This window comes from Belonocnema kinseyi, chromosome 1 (genome assembly GCF_010883055.1).
Source record: "Belonocnema kinseyi isolate 2016_QV_RU_SX_M_011 chromosome 1, B_treatae_v1, whole genome shotgun sequence".
Lineage (NCBI taxonomy): Eukaryota > Metazoa > Arthropoda > Insecta > Hymenoptera > Cynipidae > Belonocnema > Belonocnema kinseyi.
Window position 1 is genome coordinate 113,414,302 of NC_046657.1, and position 20,994 is coordinate 113,435,295.

Genomic DNA, 20,994 nt, shown 5'->3' on the forward strand with positions numbered 1-20,994 from the left:
AATTTTACCGCGATTTCGCTGGAAGCGGGTGCAATTTTTCAGATTAGCACCCGCTCCCGGCGAAATCCTGCGGTTGTCCTTATGACAAATTTTTAGTTATATGTTAATGCATTTATATATTTGAGAATATTCGAAATACTATGAAATTTTCTAATGAAAAAATGTGATTTTGGGATTTTCAATTATTTTTATGTTGTCAAAATTTAAATTTTCGACTTTTCAAGAAAATTCAAAAAGTTGTTATGATAATCTTGTAGAGCATTCAAAAATAAAAAAAAATTTCTTCTGTTGACTTATTTATGTCGTGATTTATTTGGCGTAAAATGTTCAGTTTCGTATGATTTTTGAAATTTTGTAAGTGCTATAACTCTATAGCTTTTTACGAAAGTGCGTGCAAGAAAAAGCTGATGTTGTGTAATTTTAAATTTGCAAGAGAATGTGAATGTCTTTAGTGCAACTTGACACGATAGCTACGCAAGGAGATACCAAATCTTAGAAAATATATATTTTTGTTTTTAGAATACAAGTTGAATCATTTGGACTTCCTTTAACTATTTTGAATTCTACAGAATTAAAACGAATTCTTAAAATTCACGTGTACCTTTTTTAATTGTTTTGAAATCTTTAAAATTCACCACGAGCTAGTTTGAAATTCTTGGAGTCTTTCGTATTCTCCGAATTCTCCTTAAATCTTTTTAATTCTTTAGATTCTTATAAATTTTCTGAAATATTTTCTGTTCTCTTAATGCTTCTGAAATCCTCTACATTCTTTTGGATTCTGTGAATTCTTTTGAACTTTGTGAATTTGTCTGCATTCTGTGAATCCTCTGATGTCTTGTAAATTTGCTGCATTCTTCATCCTTCTTAATTCTCTAAACTCTTCCCCATTCTCCGGAACAACTAAAATTTCTTAGTTACTGAATTCTTAACTACACGACTATGTATATAAATATATATATTCCAGTATAATTGGCTTGATAATATTAAAAAAATATTTGACAACAAATGTTAAAAAATGTTTTTAAATATGTTTTGCAAATAGAAGGTTATTTTCACAAAAGAATTTTTTTTAAATAACTAGTTTTAGAATTGATTCAAATAAAAATTCTTTAATTTCCCAAATTTTATCAAAATAGATTCAGATTTAGAGATATTAATAATTAAAATAAACATAAAGAAACTTACATTTGTAAAATAATGCTTCTGAAATGCTCTAAATTCTTTTGGATTCTGTGAATTCTTTTGAACTTTGTACACCGGTGAAATAAAAATATTCTATAACAAATGTAGGTGACTCCGGACGTACGGTAGAAGTGGAACTTTAAAAGAATATTTAAGTGGAATAAATTCAATGAATTCATGAAACTCAATGATTCCATGGAATTCAATGAATTCACGGAATTCGTGGAATTCAGGGAATTCATGGAATTTACCAAATTAAAAAAATTCATGGAATTCACTGAATTCAGGGAGTTAACGGAATTCATGTATTTCATTGAATTTACGGATTTATGGGATTCACGGAAATCAAAAAGTTATGGAAATCCGAGATTCACTTCAAAAAAAGTTAAAATAAAAAAGTGATGAATAATTTTCTCGAGTGGTTTTCGTAAAAATTTCGTGAAATACACTTACATACAGACGATTCCTACTCGCGTGATTGTAGCATTTCCCTTCATTTTGCAACTCATGTTTCGAACCTGCGGCTCATGCTGCAAATTACATACTCTTAGACAATCGCCTATTTTGCGCTCTTGTATCACACATAGCTATTTTCAGTTCCTCTTAAAATTTTTGCAATACTGAATTCCTTCACTGGTCTAAATTCTTTTGAATTCTCGTAAATATTTTGAATTATTTAGTATTCTCTTAATTATTTCATAATTACAAGTTCTCACGAGACCAATGAATTATTTTCCTGTTTTTTAGTTATCTTTAAATCAACAGAATACATTTTAAGTTACTTTAAACTCCTTCAGCTCTTTTCATATTTTTAATTATCTTGATATCTTAAGAATGCACGTAGAACGATCTTAACTATCATCAAATATATTGCATTCTATAGAATTTAAACGAGTTCTTAGAATTTCCTTCTATTCTGTTCAGAGAATTTAGAAGGATTAAGAGACAATTTTATTAGAATCATGTACATACAAAAGAATTCAAAGAACTCAAGGGCGTTTGGAAAATTAAAAACTATTTACCAAAATTCAGAATAATTCATAAAATTCAGAAGAATTAGGGAAAATTCAGACAATACAGAAGATTCGTAAAAGTTCCACATAATTCATGATGTATTGTAAAAGTTTCAAGAAAATTGAAAAACTGTAAAGTTCAGGTTGTTGATCGGGAATTTTGGGATCAATATTATTCTTCTCAGGAAAATTATGTCACTCAACGTCGAGGACCGGGAAGACGGCCAGACAGGGCTCATCGAGCAGGTTAAGAGGGAGTGTAAGGGGAGCGGTTGTGGAACCGCCGGTCCAGATTGCTCATCGAGATTTGGCCAAACTGCAAAGAGGTCAATCGGCTGCAAGACCAAGAGGACGTGAAAGACCTCCAGGAAGAAGGCTTCCTGTCAGAGTAAATATGAATGAACTGAATTATGGTAAAATTCACATTATTTTATTTGAAAGTTGAAAACTACAATACTAAGTTTTACTATCTATATGAACTTAAATAAATAAACGTTTACTATTTATATGAATTTAAATAAAAAATCATAAAAAATGATTCAAAGTTATATATTAAACAGATTTATGAGAAGAAATAATATTAACGATTTTTCCTTCACATTTTAATGGAAAAAATTTCTGTTCCTGCTTTGATCTTAATTAAGAACAGGATATAGATTTCCTTCAGACTTCACACGAGTTATCGGGAACCAGAAAGTAAACTATTAAGTGCCAAAGCCTTTTCAGTTCACAAAATTTTATTTTGTTGATCCACCCTAGTGCTCAGTAACGTAAAATACTATTTTAGCTTGCGTTTGTCTCGCGTATAGCTTCGGCGCAGCACACAAAATCGCCGATCCTCGAAAATACACCAAAATCAATGTTCAATTGAGTTTTCAACAAATTTGAGCCACACAGATTAATTATGAGGATCTAGAGAAAATTCTTAATTTTGACACTGTCTTTCTTATTCAGAGCAACATGAAGTGTTGTCTTCAAACTGTCAGTCACCTGTCAAGATGATTTGATTGAACGTTTTTTGGGTGAAATAGATAATGATATGCAGGTGAGTTATAATAGTAATTACCTAACTTTGGATTTCCTCCCATTTACAAGTGAGTATTAGTATCTTGAAATAAAAATTGTAATTGGCGTAGTATAATTTTCAAATCTTAGGTTAGTCAAAACCGACATGACATTCAAACCACCAAAGCCAAGATGTAAAAACGAAGTCGTGATCGTCTACTTTGAAATTGATGCCTAGGCATTCGAAGAAATTTCCTAGAGATTTTCTGCATTCAAAAAAGTAACGTTAGCTGATGGTTGAAGTGGAAATACCTAATCGTCTATTCCTCTACATATATGCAAACGGTCACGACTTTTTCTATACATCCCGGCTTTAGTTTAAATGTCGACGGCCATGAATAACCTAAGATTTCCAAGTTGCAGTAGGAAGTTATAATTTTATTCTAAGGAACTAGTACGCACTGCTTAATGAAAGAAATTTAAATATTAGGTAAATATTATTTCAATTAGTTTGTGTTTAAAGTTTATGTGTTTTAATAATTAATTTTGCCAGATCAGGAATAGAGAAAGAAGAATCGTAAGAAATAATGAAGAGTTCAAGTTTTCTTTTAAGTATAGAAAACTTGGCAGACGAAGACCATTTTTAAGAACCACACAGATCACTCTCTCCTTTATATAGACATTTTTGTAAGATGTAATACTTAATATCTTTATTGAGTTAATCACTTTACTGATCCGAAATCACCGGACAACGATCTGTCGCGATTTCCTGCTCCTCCCACGCTGTTTTTCTCAAGCGACAAGATTATCATCACACACTTAAACTGCGAAATCACGTAACTTTAAACATTCATTTAAATAATAAGGAAACCGAAAGTAACTTTGAAATTAGCGATAAATTGAATCATTTTACATCTCAGAAAATCTCATAAAGATGAAATATTACAACTTTAAACATACCGCCCGCCTCGTAAGTGGTAACTGCACGATGAAAATAAAAAACAATAAGTGCTTAATCGAGTATTTATCAAGAACGCAAATGCCGCCCGCCTCGCCGTAAAGAAACAGTATAAATGTATAACTAAAATTTAATAGTCTTAGCTGCCCGCCATAATTCACTAAGTTTACAGAATAATTGCTTTTAAATCTAATTCAAAATAGTTGTTCAGATTTCCCTCATTTCTTTCGCTCAGACTGGTTACAGGCAAATCTGAGTAATCGGAAGTTCGTATACCGAACTTGCAGTTTTTACGCGAACAGAACGTAGGAAATTGTCCTTTCCCTTGTAGCATTTAATTATACGACCTAACAATCATCTAGAAGGGAGTAACGAATCATGTTTCACAACAACGATATCGCCGATCACAAGATTGAGCACTCTGTTGAACCATTTGTAGCGTTTTTGTAAAGACTGTAAATAATCAACAGCCCATCTTCTCCAGTAAATCTCTAACATTTTGTGTACTAACTGCCATCGATTCAAGCGATTTTCCGAAGTAAATTCCAATGAGGGTTCTGGAATGCTGGTCAAAGGGGCTCCAATCAGAAAATGTTAGGTGTAAGATAGGAAATGTCTTCAGGATCATTTGAAAGAGGGACAATAGGACGGGAATTGAGGCAAGCTTCTATAAGAGTAAGATGGGTATAAAACTCTTCGTATGTAAGAGTATGTGCACCTACAATTCTTTGCAAATGGTGTTTAAAACTCTTAACTCCAGCCTCCCAGAAACCCCCAAAATGAGGAGCGGGAGGAGGTATGAAATACCAAGAAGTACCTTGAATTGCGAACTCATAATGCAAATTAGCATCCAGTCTAAGATTTAAAAGACAATTTTTCAATTCCCGGTGAGCACCGTGAAATGTCGTACAATTATCACTGTACAAGTGTACAGGTCTTTTTCGCCTTAAAGAGGTCGCTGATAGACGGCGAAAAAAGCGGCAAATGGATAATCAGAAACTATTTCTAAATGGACAGCTCGCGTACAACAACAGACGAAAAACGCAACTTAATTTTTTAACTCTTTCTGTCATGACCGGAAGCAAATCGAACATTAAATGGGCCTGCGTAGTCCACACCAGAATGTGTGAATGAACGATGTGGGGTTACTCTAAATTCAGGTAAGTCCCCCATCAGTTGTTGAGACCAAGCCGCTCTCTGACGTGTGCACTCCAGGCAACCTTTGACCAGTCGTTTAACCAAAGAACGAGCTCCCAAAATCCAGTAATGCTGCCTGAGCGTATGTAAACCTAATTGCTGACCATCGTGTAAAAATCTAGGTTGATCATGCTTGGCGATAAGCTCGCTTATGTGGTGACAAGGCAAAATGATAGGATTCTTTTCATTAAAACTGATAGAAGCATGCCGTAGTCTTCCACCTAACCTTGAGAGATTGTTGGAATCCAAAAATGGATTCAAACTTTTTAATATTGAGTTTTTGGCAACCACCCTATCTTCTTCGTTCAAAGCTTTTATCTGATTAGAAAAGGAATTTGCCTGGACAAATTTAATGCAAAATATAACAGCTTGTTGGATTTTAATCGCATTAAGAGAAATGGATGAAAATTTAGGTTAAGGCTTATTAAGTTTTGAGTGCTTGAACAAAAAGGCATCAATAAATCTTTTATAATAGGCCGTTACGCCAAGCAATTTTGGCCAAGAGAAGAATTTAAGCATCAAGTTAAATGAACTTTTTATCACACTCAAAACATGATGACTCTTTAATAGCCGCTGTTCTCAATTTGATTGCGAGGGGGCTGCGTGGTGATATTCAGGTCATTTTGAGGAATGCGAATATAACCAAGATGGACCTTGTCACCATAAGGAATGTCTTAGCAATTTTTCGGGCGACAAACACAGACCAATCGGAAGGATGTTTTCCTAGCCGAGCCAAGAACGTTAAGGAATCAGTGTGACAGTAAACAGAAATTTTATGCAATGACATAGTTTCTATGACAAACTTAAGTTTCTCAGTTAGCAACGCAGCTCCACACAACTACAAACGAGGGATTGATACATATTTAACAGGAGCTACTTTAGATTTAGCCATTAGCAGGCGCAAATGAGCCTCCTTCAAATCTTCACTAAGAATTCTAATGTAAACGGAATCTGAATAAGCTTTTGACGAAGCTTCAAAAAAGCCATAAGGTTCGAATTCAGAGTTTGTCTGTAATTCTCGTGTCCATCTCGGTACTTTAAGTGCTTCTAATTTTTCAAGAGAACCATGATAATTTAACCTTTGATTTTGAAAGCCATCAGGTAATGTGTCGTCCCAGTCGAGTTATGCAGCCAAAGTTCTTGCATTTAAATTTTTGCCACTATTATGACTGGATTTATCAAAACGATAGGGTGATACAAATTAGCTATTAATGGAAGAACAATCCTTTTTTTTATTTTCGACTAAAGAAGAAATCACTTTAAAAAATAATGAATCAGACTCAGGATACCAAAATAAACCTAGAACCTTCAGCTGAGTATCCTCCGCTAACGGAAATTCTACAGTCCGTTCGTGTTCTGTCGAGGGATAGTCTTCTAATAGTTCGGGTTCATTTGCGGCCCATTTTCGCAAGTGGAAACCGCCAGCTTCTAATTTCAGTGTTATTTGAGCTCACACCTGTTAAGCCTCAATCTGACTATCTGCACCAAACAAAACATCATAGACGTAAATATCATTTTCAAATTTAGTTTGGCTTAAAGGAAATTTATTCCCTTCATCATAAACTAGCTGCTTAATCATTTTGTTAACCAAATAAGGAGCACAGGAAGTACCGTAAGTAACGGTTAAAAGTCAATAGGCAACGTGATGTGATGTGATCTCCAATTGATACTGATTTAAAAAAACCTTCAGAATCTTGGGACGGATGTGAAGATGAGAATTTAAGGAAGAATTATTGGAAGTTAAACTGGAAGCGTTGAAAACAACCCTCAACTTAGTAGTGGAACTACTTTCTCTTAAGATAGAGTGATGAGGCAAATACATAGTTTGTGAAAAACTATCCAATTCCTTTTCTTGAAGAAGTTCCATTTGTTCAGGGCTTTCATATTCTAATAAGAAATTGGAGTACTGTCACAATAATTCCGATTTCTCCGATAAACAACGAAGTACTTTATTCAAAACGATCTTAGCTCTCTCCAGGGATGCACCTATTTTTATGAGAGGACCGTTTTTGAAAGGTAAGCGTATCATGTAACGTCCGTCTTTTGTTCGTTGGTAATTCGTGGTGAAATGCTTATCAGAAAACATTTCGTCATCTGCCAAAGTATTTTTAAAGGGAACTTCCTCCAACTCCCAGAACCTGGTTAAGTCTTCATGAAAGACTTCTGCTGAAATAGTCTGATGTGCTGTAACTAGAATGTTAATATTGATTTGATTTGTGACTGAAACGGGCCCAGATAATATCCAACCAATAACGGTACTTTGCGCATTAAGAGAACCCAATATACCTTGTAGAAGACCAGGAAGTAAACACGAGTCATATTTATCGAGCCCTAAAATCAAATTAATTTGATGGGAGCTAAAGGGATTTGGATTTGCTAACCCTAAATCTTTTAATTGATCTTCATTCCCCACGTTAGATCTTACAGGAGAAGTATATGATGTAAGGTGTAATAATACTAAAGCTTGGATGTGGACATTAGGACAGTTCTTTTCTGTAAGAATTAAATTAAATTCTGTTAACTTTCTTTAAGAACCAATATTAACTCCTCCAACCCCATTTACTACTGCTTTAACCTTTTTGTAGCCTGAACTTAATATTTTCATTGCTTTCTTGATAATAAAACAACATTCAGATCCATGGTTCAGGAAAACTCTAAATCTGTGACTTCTTCCAATTTCAGTTTGGAAGGAAATAATAGCCGTAGCGAGTAAGGTTGAGCGCGATAAATTTGGATGATTATTCAGAAAATGAAATAGAACTTTATCGTCTGCTTCTTCAAGCGAAACATGACTCACCTCCACCCCTAGGGTAGAATTGCCCGGATCATTTGATTGTGACGCGAGAAATCTGAAACTGCGAATTGAGAAGCAACAGGCAGAGCTTTAAATTGGTTGCATTTAAATAAAGAGTAATTATCCTTACAAAGGACACACTTGGAGCTAGAAGCTGCATTGTGGCTCCTAACTCCCGATTGTTTTGAAGTCTTACTCTTTTCTTAAGAACTCGCACCAGGTTTTGAAGCTTTAATTACCTCCAAAATACGTATGCGAGTCTCCAAAAATGAGTCAAGCTGATGATAAGTGGGATAATCAGTGCTAGAATTCTAAAAAGAAGTATATCACTCCAATGTTCTGTTAAGCGTTTAAGATTTTGGAGAGACGCCAATAACTCATTTGTTTTATTGCGAAAGTTTTTCACGTCTTCCAAAATATTATTCGACACATTAGAAAGATTGATCAAGGCTTGTAAATGAGTTGATATTAAAGCTCTCTTATTGTCAAATCTAGTCTTTAGCGACTCCCAAGTGGAGATAAAATTAGCATCAGTTATCGAAACAAATTTTAAAAAACCTTGAGCTTCGCCTTTTAAGGACAATTTCAAACAGTGTAATCTTGTTACCTTTGACAAGGAATCGTTTTGAATTATTAAAGCATTTAATAAATCGCAACTGTTCTCCTAATCCTTGTAGTCTTCTGAAAACTCCGGTAAAGTAATTTGAGTAACTTTAACAGGCAAGGAATCATGACGAATAATTTGAGACTGATTTCAACTTTCATTAGCCTTAGTCTCAAGGAGTAAGCAAGACCAATTAGCTATACAAAAAATCTCGCGGATGGAGATAAGCATTTTCAATAGTGAGATATTTAGACTTTGTGACATATTCCAATTTCTCACGCTCAGTTAACGTATTTCCAGCTCTTATTTCCAGATGCAGGGTTTCACAATTTTTTCAGCGTTGCGTTGGTCAAGAAGTTTTATCCGTGATTTGACAGTAGCTACTGTTAAATTGGTCTTTCCAATTTTTTTAAAGTTGGTTTCAGTGGGTAGAATCGCCTGAGAAATCTCTAATAACTCAGAGAATAATGTCTTCATTTTCGCAAAAGGAGAAATTTAAATTGACAGTTGCTGATAATTCAGCTAAAATTGAAAAGTCTTAATTTGTAAACTAAAGCACTGATTTATTTTAGTTTTAAAGTGCTTTGACAAGTCGAGCTAATTTAAGCGCGCAAGAGCCTAATTATTAATAAAATGTCAAATAATCATCACTGAAATACTACGGTCTGCATTATTATTTTGTTTGTCAGAACGAGTCTCTCTTATCATGGGTAAATTAAAGTTGTCATCTTACCACTGGAGAAGGTTAGAAATCGATGGAGTCTAAAATTAGATGTGTTGACAATCATCCGAATATCAGTTGGAAAACTTGTTATTTCTTCCTTCAAGTGAAGAATAATGAAAGACCGATTAAAGTACGTGCAAAGATGTTGTCACCAGCTTATATCCTTGCTATGTGACCTCAAACCTTCATATTTTCCACCTAGTTCCTCTGCTTTCACTTAATAGAATTTCTCTATTTAGTCTTTTCTGTAGTAATTTTACACTTCTAAATGTTTTTTCACGATCTTCCATGCCGCTCGAAGGACTATTTGTTTAAAGTTTATGCTTATCAATAATTAATTTTGCCAGATCAGGAATAGACAAAGAAGAATCGTAAGAAATAATTAAGAGTTCAAGTTTTATTTCAAGTATAGAAAACTTAGCAGACTAAGACCATTTTTAAGAACCACACAGATCAGTCACTTTTTGTGAGATGTTATATTTAATGTCTTTACTGAGTTAATCACTTTACTGATCCGAAAAGATTGGACAACGATCTGCCGCGATTCACTGCTGCTCGCACACTGTTTTTCTCAAACGACAAGGCTATCATCACATACTCCAACTGAGAAATCACGTGACTTCAAACATTTATTTAAATTATAATGAAACCAAAAATATCTTTGAAATTGGCGATGTCGATAAATTGAATCATTTTCAATCGCAGAAAATCTCATAAAGACGAAACATTACAACTTTAAACAGTTTGCTTATTAACAATTATTTAGTCTAATATCGCAAAGCGATTAATTGCTTAGATAGGTGTTCAGGTGGATTACAGCGCGGTTCAGCACTCCACAACTCTCCAAATAAGCCAAAATAAATCTCAAAATAATAACTTCCCCTAGATGCCTAGATGTACAACTACGTTCATAGGAATAAATATGAGACTATTAATTCTCATTCTGAAACCAATGAAATTTGAGCTACAACAATTCTAACACCAGCGTTTTTCTGTGAGCCCCAAAGCGCATATTGCAATTGCACCAATGACTCCAGTTCCTACAGATAATAGAAATTCTTAATTGTAGAAAAAATTAGTTTGTTTCATAACATTATGTAAAAAAAACCAATTCCGCTAAAAACTAGTCTACTATAAGAGATTTACAACTAGTTACCGTATGAATTAGATAAATTCTAAATCTTTATTTAAATTAAGCCTGTCGAGAAATTATTTTCTTTGCATCTATGTCTATTTAAACATTATTATAATTGACATGAAGCATGTTGCATATATTATTTATTTTAATTTTTCAAATTGAGTATAAAATAATATAAATATCTGTCATCGAAAAAGAACTATAGATAATACAGTATTATTAGCTTAAACCCTTAATTTTGAAGTAAAAAAAAGTAGATTTCATGCTTCCGTCATGAAGCCTACACCTTACAGATTTATTATAAACGTGTACAGGGCTAGTTTTTTAAAAATAACTCGTCTCTAGTGCAGTCTATACAAAGGTTTAGGGATGAAAATCGAAGACTAAAATTCAGCACGGCGAAGGCCATTTTGGTATATTAAAATATTTTAATACTTTCGATTTGAATTCAAGGTGATTTTCATGATGCTGCAGATCTTAACTACTTTCCCCAAGAACCACCGGTTTTCTGGGAAAGGCAAGAACATGAAAGAGGATGAGCCCTTTGTGAAAGTTACGTCGAACGACTACACTGGTTAAAGCAAGAAGAAAATTATGTCAAAACTTGTTATTAGCAGTCTGATGAGAATGAAGATGTTGCTTCTGAGAAAATTTACGACAAAAACAAAATTATTGGTGGATTTATCTATGTCAACAATAAAGTAGTGTTTATATTCTTTATATGTTGCCCTGGGAAATAATTAAAAGCTTATCTCTTGCAATTTCTTGTTCTTTCTTGTTACGTAGATATTATAAATATAACTCTAAGACGGCTTAATACTAATAACTAAAACAGCCTCATAGAAGTCCAGACCACTATTCTAAAACCAACATTTTTTCTCGAATTACACAAGTTTCATCCGTTAATTTGATCTGTCTCTACTACTGTACAAACTAAAAAGATAGATAAGTCCAATATGACTCGAACTGAGAAAATCAAGAAAAACTTCTTACCCAAAGAACTTTAATATCGAATAAAATTTTGGATAATTAAGAAACGCTATTTGGGTAAAAATAATGTGCTTTTTCATATTTTGCAATAAAAAATTGATTTTTTAAAACAATTTCTTTTAGAAAATGAACTTGCGATGTTTTACTGGTAGCGGAAAGTCAAAAATATAAGACTAAAAGAACACAAAATCACTTGCGGACGATGCCTTTCTCGAAGAGCTCGAGCGCAGCCTCAAAATACAATATCAAAACATACGTAATGGACACTGTGTATTTAGTGGCTCTTCCGAACTTAGCCAAACGATCGTCGCTAGTATATAGCCGAATTCGGCTGGGACTTATTTCCCGTGGATTTGCGATCAGAATCCGAGCTAATTCACAATGCTAAAATATACGTAAAAGCAAGCGATTATTTTCGTTTGTCAATTCGCGCCACACTCGGTATTTATACAATGCAAAAAAGACAAACATTTTTTTTTTTATTAGTTGAATGTTTATAGTCGCATCAACTGCCAGAGTCATTAGCGACGGCACTGTAAGCTTAAATATAAGCTTAAGGGTTTCTGTGGGGTAGTATACCAAAGGACAGAATCGAAGCTTTCAGAAAGCACGTCCAACATCGCTTCCTGCTTTGGGAATCGAACCCGCGCCAGCGTGGCTGCTAAGGCTGCAGTGCTGGAACATAGGACAATCACTTTACCATCTGAGCCACGATGACTCCGTAAGACACAAATTTCTTTAGGTTCTTTTTCATATGTATACTGATGACTTATTGCCTTCCTTGTACAACTCTTAGGACACGCAATGTGCTTTGCGTATCTTCTTCTGTTGTATTTTTCAACTTTTTTGACTTTTCTTATTTATAAACAATCGTTTTTTGTAATAATTATTAATAATTAATAGATTTTATATATATAGTTAGATGCAGCTTTCTCTTACTAATGCAAAGATACCAAAAACTCATTTTTCATACAAACGTCACTTATGTATCTTTTTAGTTTGGACAGCAGTCTACAATCCTGGATGTATTCTATGTAAGTTCGATTTCAATGTACCATGTATCTACCCGTACGCAGCTTTAACGTAGGCTTATGTCTCCATAATGTCAGCCCAAAATTTACATATATATTAGAATAATTCCTGTGTCATTTTTGCAATTCTCATTATCAACCTTTTTGCGCAGATGGTTTTCCACGCCTTTTTATCACATTTGGAAAATACCCAACCACTGTCAACACTATAAAAGATTCTGCTCGTAATAAGCAGAATGTCGTGTTCAATGTGAACTTACAATGAATTCTGGTTGTTTTAATGAAAGATCTGACTGTTCGTTACTTTAATCAGAATTTTCTGTTCAAATGTATTTGTTTTGGTCAGAACTTATCATTTTTCATTTCAGAAATATAATTAGGCAACGACAATTAAGGTGTCTGATAAAAAGAAGATAAAATTAGCTTGCGAAAGTTGAGAAATAGGGGGGTGCTAGGGTTTTAGTGACGTTTAAAGACCCCCTCCCCCTCACACTCACAATAATGGATGCTATTTTAGTATTATTGTAAGTTCTTTTTCTTTGGGATAACAGCGAGAAATTTGAATTTCTCTTCACCATATCATCATTTTTTTTGGCTTTTCTATGTAGTGTAAAAATATCATCTAATGCGAAAAGTTTCATAGCATTTCACGCCTTCTCAAATCCAACCCGGGGAAAAATCCTAATACTCGGCAATTTTTCCCTGCATGCTCTGTCACGAAAAATAGAGTTCTGCGCGAGGTTCGAGAGAGCTTTGCAGTCCTCACTTTTCTTCGAAAACGCTCGAAAATTGCGAATTCGGAAATAAGTAGACTTCCGCGAGCATTAAAGACATTTTAGCAAGCACTTGTGAAACATTGAATAGTTGTTTGAATTCTCGCTACGTGCTCGCTGAGTACTCTAAAATGATCGAGCAAACTCGATTTGACAGAGCACGGAGGGAATTTTAGGATATCGCGAAAGCCTCTTTAATGTTCGCGGAAGCCTACTTATTTCCGAGTTTGCAATTTTCAAGAGTTTTCGGAATATTTTTCGAGTGTTTTAGAACTCTATTTTTCGTGACAGAGTACGCAGGGAGGATTGCCGAGTATTAGGATCTTGCCCCGGGAATATGCACTTAAGAGAGCAGTCTAAATTATGTACCCTAGGAATTATATTTTGGAGATGCCTATTGAGTATTTTTAACGCATACTAAATAAAAAGTTACGCCCCTTTATGCAATAACTCAATGTTTAAAATAATGAGATTTTTCAGTAAAAAAGGTCAATCTTCTTTCGAACAAGATCTTGTCCCGTATACATCCTAAAATAAAGTTGTTCCAAAATAAATTACAGCCGATTAAATTATCTTCTATACTAAATAAAATTGATTTAAGTTCTTACGGAACATCAGTTATAGTCTCCTGTAGCAAGCTGCTTTCCCCAGAATACTTTTAGCAAATTAAATAATCGAATTATTAGAGTGAAGGTCACTTTACCGAATGTGTAAAGTATCGAAAACTAGTACTGCGAAAATCGAGATAAAGTTAAAATATCGAAATTAAAAAATACGAAAATCCAAATAGCTGAAAACCAATTTTCTGAATGTGCAAATTATAAAAAACCATAATACCGAAGAGTCATTGCACCGAAAAATCATTTCACCGAACATTCAAAACCCCGAAAATTTATTTTACTGAAAGGTTAAAATGTCGAAAACCATTTTTGCGAAAGTTCAAGATCCCGAAAACCGTTTTACCGAAGATTCAAAATCTCGAAAATTTAATAACGGCTTACTCTACTATAAATTGGTGCATTTTCAATAGATAAAACTTAAAAACACTTAATAGGCTAAGTAGTAAGCATTAAACGATAATTAATTAACATGTGCACGTCTTGTACTTATACCCCAAAAAAATGCACTGTGGTACCAGTTATATGGCAAGGGCGCTTACGTTCAATTGAGTTAACAGCTGCTGCACAATTCTCTTCGTGCATTACACAGAAAATCGCCGATCTTCCATTGTACACCGAAATCGGTGTTCAAGTGAGTTGCAACAAATTTGAGCCACACAGGTTCATTCGGAGATGTTATAATAAGTTATAATAAGTTATAATAAATTATAATAAGTTATAATAATACTTACCTAATTTTTAATTTCCTTCCATTTACTAGTGACTACTAATGTGTTGGAATAAAAATTGTACTTGGCGTGATATAATATCCAAATATTAGGTTAGCTTCTTAATTGATGCCTGTTCGTTCAAAGAAATTTCCTCTTGATTTTCTGTATTCAACAAAGTGAAGTTAGCTGGTGGTTGAAGTGAAAATACCTATTTGTATATGTAGACAGTCATGACTTTTTCTACACATCCCGGCTTTAGTTTAAATATCGACGGCCATGATTAACCTAACATTTGGAAGTTGCATTAGGAAGTTATCATTTTATTCTAAGTGACTATTACGCACTCTTAAGGCCACGTGACGAGAGGGTCACGTGACCAAACCTAGTCTTCGATTTTTCTTTCCCAACTTACGTCTAAACGAAATAAGGTATCGCTCTGAAAGTTTGGGAAAAGAAAGAGGAGGTAATAAAGTCCATGTCTCTGCTTTGTTCCGGTGGAAATTTTGAGAAAAAATTTTTTTTTGAAGAAAATACCAGTAGAAGTTTTCTTTCCCAACTTACGTCCACACGGAATGAGATATCGTGTTAAAAATTTGGCAAGTTACATAGAAGACATGCAAGCATTTGTCTCTGGTCCCAAATAATTAGAATAGTGAAAAAAGTTTTTTTTTTAAATTTCTATCTTGGAGAAATACGATCGTGCTGTCGTCAAACCCTGCAAGCAATTTGCAATGTTGTTAATGGGATAGTTATGAGGTTTATATTTATCAAAGTGGGACAAAACAACAAAAATCGCTCATGAACATTATGCACCAATAATGAAAAAACTAATCTTTGCACTTAAAATGCAAATAAACATATTTGGTCTGACATACGTATCAGTCTGGTATCAGCTGTATCAAAGCAGCACTAGCGCAGCGAGTAGACAACTTCGAACTTCTATGGTCTGTGGGTAAAACAGATTGGATGATTACCGTAAGAGAACGTTAAAAGTCAAACTTCTGCTGTAAAACCTAAATGTGTCCGTCGATAATCATTACTTGCATAAATAAACTTTTTTTTTCCTCTAAGTCTTTGCAAGGCCACAAACGATCCTTTAATATTTATTAACATTTCCCGAAAAAAATTGCGCGTTATGTAAACTTTTATTTTTCAATATGGGTGAAAAATATTGATCTTAGGGCTGCCTTGATCAGCTGTTACACTCATCACATGGCCTTAAATGAAAGAAAGTTAAAAATTAGGTAAATATTATTTAAATTAGTTCCCTTATTAACAATTATTTAGTCTAATATCGCAAAGCGAATAGTTGCTTGGGCAGGTGTTCAGGTGGCTGACAGCGCGGTTCAGCACTCCGCGACTCTTGGCATTGAGCAAAAATTCAGTCTCCAAATGATACTTCCTCTAGATGCCCAGATGTGCACCTCCATTCAGAGGAATATATTTGAGACTCGAAAATTCTTTCAAATGCTCATTGGGAGACCAACGAAATTTGAGCTGCAAAAAATTTAACACCAGCGTTTTTCTGTGTATGCAACTACAAAAAGCTACATAAGCCGAGAGAAAAGTTTCGTTGAAACTACTAGAGCTACAGACAGCATATACGAGGTGTGTTCAAAAAAGAAGGTGACTTTATGGTTTTCTCAAAAAATATTCATTTATTCCTCAATATTTATGTTGTCCCCTTCAAAGTAATCCCCCTCAGATATAATACACTTGCGCCAACGCTTTTTCCAATCATCGAAGCACTTCTGATAATCATTTTGTGTTATAGGCTTGAGTTCTTTCAGCGATGCAGTTTTTATCTCCTCAATCGTTGAAAATCGATGTCCTTTCATGGGTCTCTTCAGTTTTGGGAAAAGAAAAAAGTCAATGGGGGCCAAATCCGGTGAATATCATTATTGACTTCATTCAACATCTCCTGAGCGATGGCCATGCGATGGATCTTCTGATCAAAATTAAGCAGTTTTGGAACAAATTTCGCTGACACACGTCTCATGCCCAAAACGTCCGAAAAGATAGTATGGCATGAGCCAACCGATATGCCAACATCTTCAGCAACTTCTCTGATGGTAATTCGGCGATTTTTCAACACCATTTCTTCCACTGCTTGCACGTTTTCATCTGTTGTTGACGTGCTGGTACGTCCAGAGCGAGCTTCGTCTTCGACATCCTCTCGGCCTTCTTGGAACGGCTTGTATCACTTATACACATTTTTCTTAGTCAGAGTAGACTCACCGTATGCAACTGTCAACATTTCAAGAGTTTTAGAGCCCTGGATTCCATTTTTCACATGAAACTTAATGCAAACTCTTTTCTCCATTTTTTTCGAAAGAAGAAAATCGCCGAGCACACCAAACCCTTCTAACTTTTTACGCCTCTGCCAGAAAAACAACACAAGCTATACAGTCAAAACTGTGAACATATGATCGTGACGAGTGTACCAACACAACAAAACAAAAAATTTAAAACTTGAATGTACGTAGCCCTCAAAAAATTGTAAAGTCACCTTACTTTTTGAACACACCTCGTAGCTCCAGCTTAACTCTTGCCTTTAGTACAGGTGTCAATTAATCGGAGCAGCAAAATCATGTTTATTTTATTTTTATTTTTTGCATAATCAGGGTGGCCACTATTTTTCCACTTTTTTCTCTTGACTTTCTCCCGGTTCTCCTGGTAGATATTCGTGATTTTTCCCGGTTTAAAAAATAGATATACTGCTGTTGCGAAAAGTGCCATTTTTTCACGTATGAGAAATCATAATAAGTAGGATGAGAAAAATGTAATGCCTAATAAAGGAAAATGTAAAGATTTTATTATATAGGTATTTTTTAAAGGAACATGAAATCACAGAGACAAGTTCAGTTAACAACTATTTGCAAGCTGAACATAACATATTTTTATTTAAAGTATTTTAATGGTGTAAATGCGAACTAGTACGCTCGCACAGGAAACGTAATATGGGCGATCAACCACTCCCAAGTTACTACCGATTTCGTGATTAATTGTTCGGACATACAGCGCTACGAAACGCGCGATTTATGAAATGCTTTATATAGCTTTATGTAAAGCTATACTAATATGAAACATTAAAACCACTCTAGATGTGGTAATAACATTACCACAAATTAAAAAGCGATTGCGTGCTTTAACGAATTATTGTTATACAAAAAATAATTAAAAGTTGAAAAAATGTCAATTTGAAAAAAATGTTGTAATTTGTTTTTGACGATGTTATTAGTTTTTACTTATGAAAATGTCTATATAAAGCTTAAAATATTTAATAAAATAATAACAATAATCAATTCAAAGTAAATCAAGTGCTTACTCTCTTTTGATATATGTCAACATTTGAAATATCTTCTATTCGAAAGTTTATGGAGCAAAGTCAGATTGTTTATCTCGATTGTTTTTGATAGAAACCGCTAAGTTCGTGTATGGTTATCTGTCAACTCATAAGCAAATTTGTTTAAAGACCTACGTTTTTAGTATTCATTGTGTACTTTTTACAGCTTTCTTTTACCTTAAACCTTTGATTCTTTAGAATTTTTTTCGCATAAATATTGAGTTTGATTATTTACGTTTTTATTTAACTTTACTTATAGTGTAGTGTAGTGAAAAAGTTCAGTTAAAAAAAAAAACTTCTAAATGGTTGCTATCAGAAAAGACAGAAACCGTCTAAAAAAGCAAATAAAAAAGAGGAAAGAACACTCCAAAATTAGAAAGGCGCCTAGATGAAAGGACCTTCTATCTAAATAGAAAGGAAAATGGAGTAAAGTAAGTGATATAAAATAATTATTAAATAGCTTTTTAAAAAGGAATATCAAGTGTTATATCGAAGCATTGGACAGGTTGACCGTGGATTAATTTACACTAATGAATAGATTGGAAACTTCCGTAGATTATCTTAATCTATAATTAAACGACGAGTGTCCCATAAACTTGCATTTCCAAAAGAAGTTTAGTCGTTTGTAAATTCAAATAATTATAAGCAATCTCTGAAAGTGACCGCAGAAGCGTGTGGCTTGATGACTCTATTTCTTCAAACACAAATCTGAGCGGAAATGTGAATGTTCGAAAAACGAGGTCATTGATCGTAAGAGTTAAAATATGTTTCGGTTAAATAACGGCATCCGAAAATTCAAGAGTCGTCGTCGAAACTTCTGCTCGTAATCTTATTAAATTTTTATTTTTTATTTTTACTTCGCTGAAAATGCACATAAACAATAAAAGACGCGCGCGACAGGGTTTCTATCGAATCGTCGGAGATGATTTTCCACTAACACATTCGACTTGTTCACGAACACAATAACGCTACTAATCTAAAGTGGCTTATAGCCAGCCTGCTCCTGTTGTTTCCATCTTAACGTTGCAACAACACTCGTAGTTGGTCAGCAGTTTGGATGTCTTCTTCTGAAAGCACGAATGCCGTGACAACATAGACCCTTACGTTGTTGATGCTATATTACGCTGTATACCAGTGCCTCATAACCTTGATCTTCTCTTTTTGAACACATACGTCGCCTCAGGTGCTTGTTTTTCACCTCGTAACCGTTGGCAGATTGCAGCGCATGGCTGCATAATGTTACTAATAACAATATAAGGATAACCCGGAGATCACTACCACAGCTAATGCGTAACATTGAGGATTTTTTACCTCATCAAAGAGACGCAACGTTTGGACTAATTTTAACTAGCCCTTTCCCCCGCGCTCTCTTAATAGAAATTCTCTATTGCACGCAATGTGACTACACCGGAGGAATAGCGCGGCAAACAAAGTAAAGCACAATCCCATTGAAGTTCGTCGTAGATACTCCGATCACTGTTTTAGAAATGCAGATCAGGATAAGTTGTTGAAAATGAAAGAATTCACGAAATCGGAATGTCAAGCAAGTGGGCGGAAGTTCAAACTAATTTTTGATGATGCTTGTATAAGGTAAGCATGAATGATTTTTAATATTTTAAAGTCGAATTATTTGAATTTATATAATACAACTTTTTAATATTATTATAATGTCCCATTTCAGCTATCGCGATGCTGCGGAGCTCGTCACGGAAAATCCAGAAAATAACATGGCTTATGAGAACATAGAAGACGACGAAGGAAATATTAATGTAATGTTTTGCGACAAACAATTTGTACAAAAATACGGAAAAACCCTATTATGTCTTCTGTTAGATGGCACCAATCAAAATAATACCAAGGCTACAGAATGCGTACTAAGTGTTTAATATAAACTTCTGAATGTGTTTAAAGTTACAGGTAGTTTTGTTTGCTACAGTTGTGATGTCATCTAAAACAAAAGTAGCTCACAATGCTTTGTTAAATCTCTTTAAAAGAATAATCGACGACTGATCGACGCTGAATAGACGACTGTATACATGCACCTGCTGGCGTTCGTCTATTGAACGGATGAAGGGAGACAACAAGCGGCAATTCGGCTATCCGACTAGAGCGGTTTAGCCCAGTAGACGACTATGCATACCGTTTATCATATAATTTAAAGATTTTTAATTTTCATTTATTTTTCATGGAAATATTCGGAGTGAAAAATAATAAAAATACTTCCTATTAGAAATTTCCCCGTGGGCACAAAATTTGGCGACGTCTTTACGACATCGTGACGACATATTTACGATAACTTTACGACATCCTATGTCCATGTCGTTAAGGTGTCTTTACGATATCGTAAATAAGTCGTATGATCTGACGATGTCTTTACAACATCGCAAAGACACCGAAACGACATGGACATAGGATGTCCTAAAGTTGTCATAAACATGTCGTAACGATGTCGTAAAGACGTCGACAAATTTTGCGCCCACTGGGTATAAGCCATTTGCAACTTAAATTATGCACTTATGTGACACGAAGTGTGTTAGTATGGAAATCCTAAATAAAAAATTATCCGATTATTAAAATTAGTAAGGAAAAGTACAAAAGAATATTGCGTCTTTTTCCAGTGCTTCTTTATTCAAGATTGAAATAAAATTATAATCTTTAGAATGATCACAGAAAAGGTTTTTTAACAAGTAATTTTAAAGTCATATTTTGAAAAAGTTTGGTATTTAAGGACATATGATACTTAAAAAATTACCCATTTTAGCAGTTTTAATTTCCCCTGGCTTTTTTGGAGAGTAATAAATGTTTTGGCTTAAAAATTTGGGGAAGGATAGCGAACATGCGAACGGACGTTCCAACACATTTTTTTACCGTTAATTCAAAAAAATTTTAATTTTCTAAATTTGAATAAT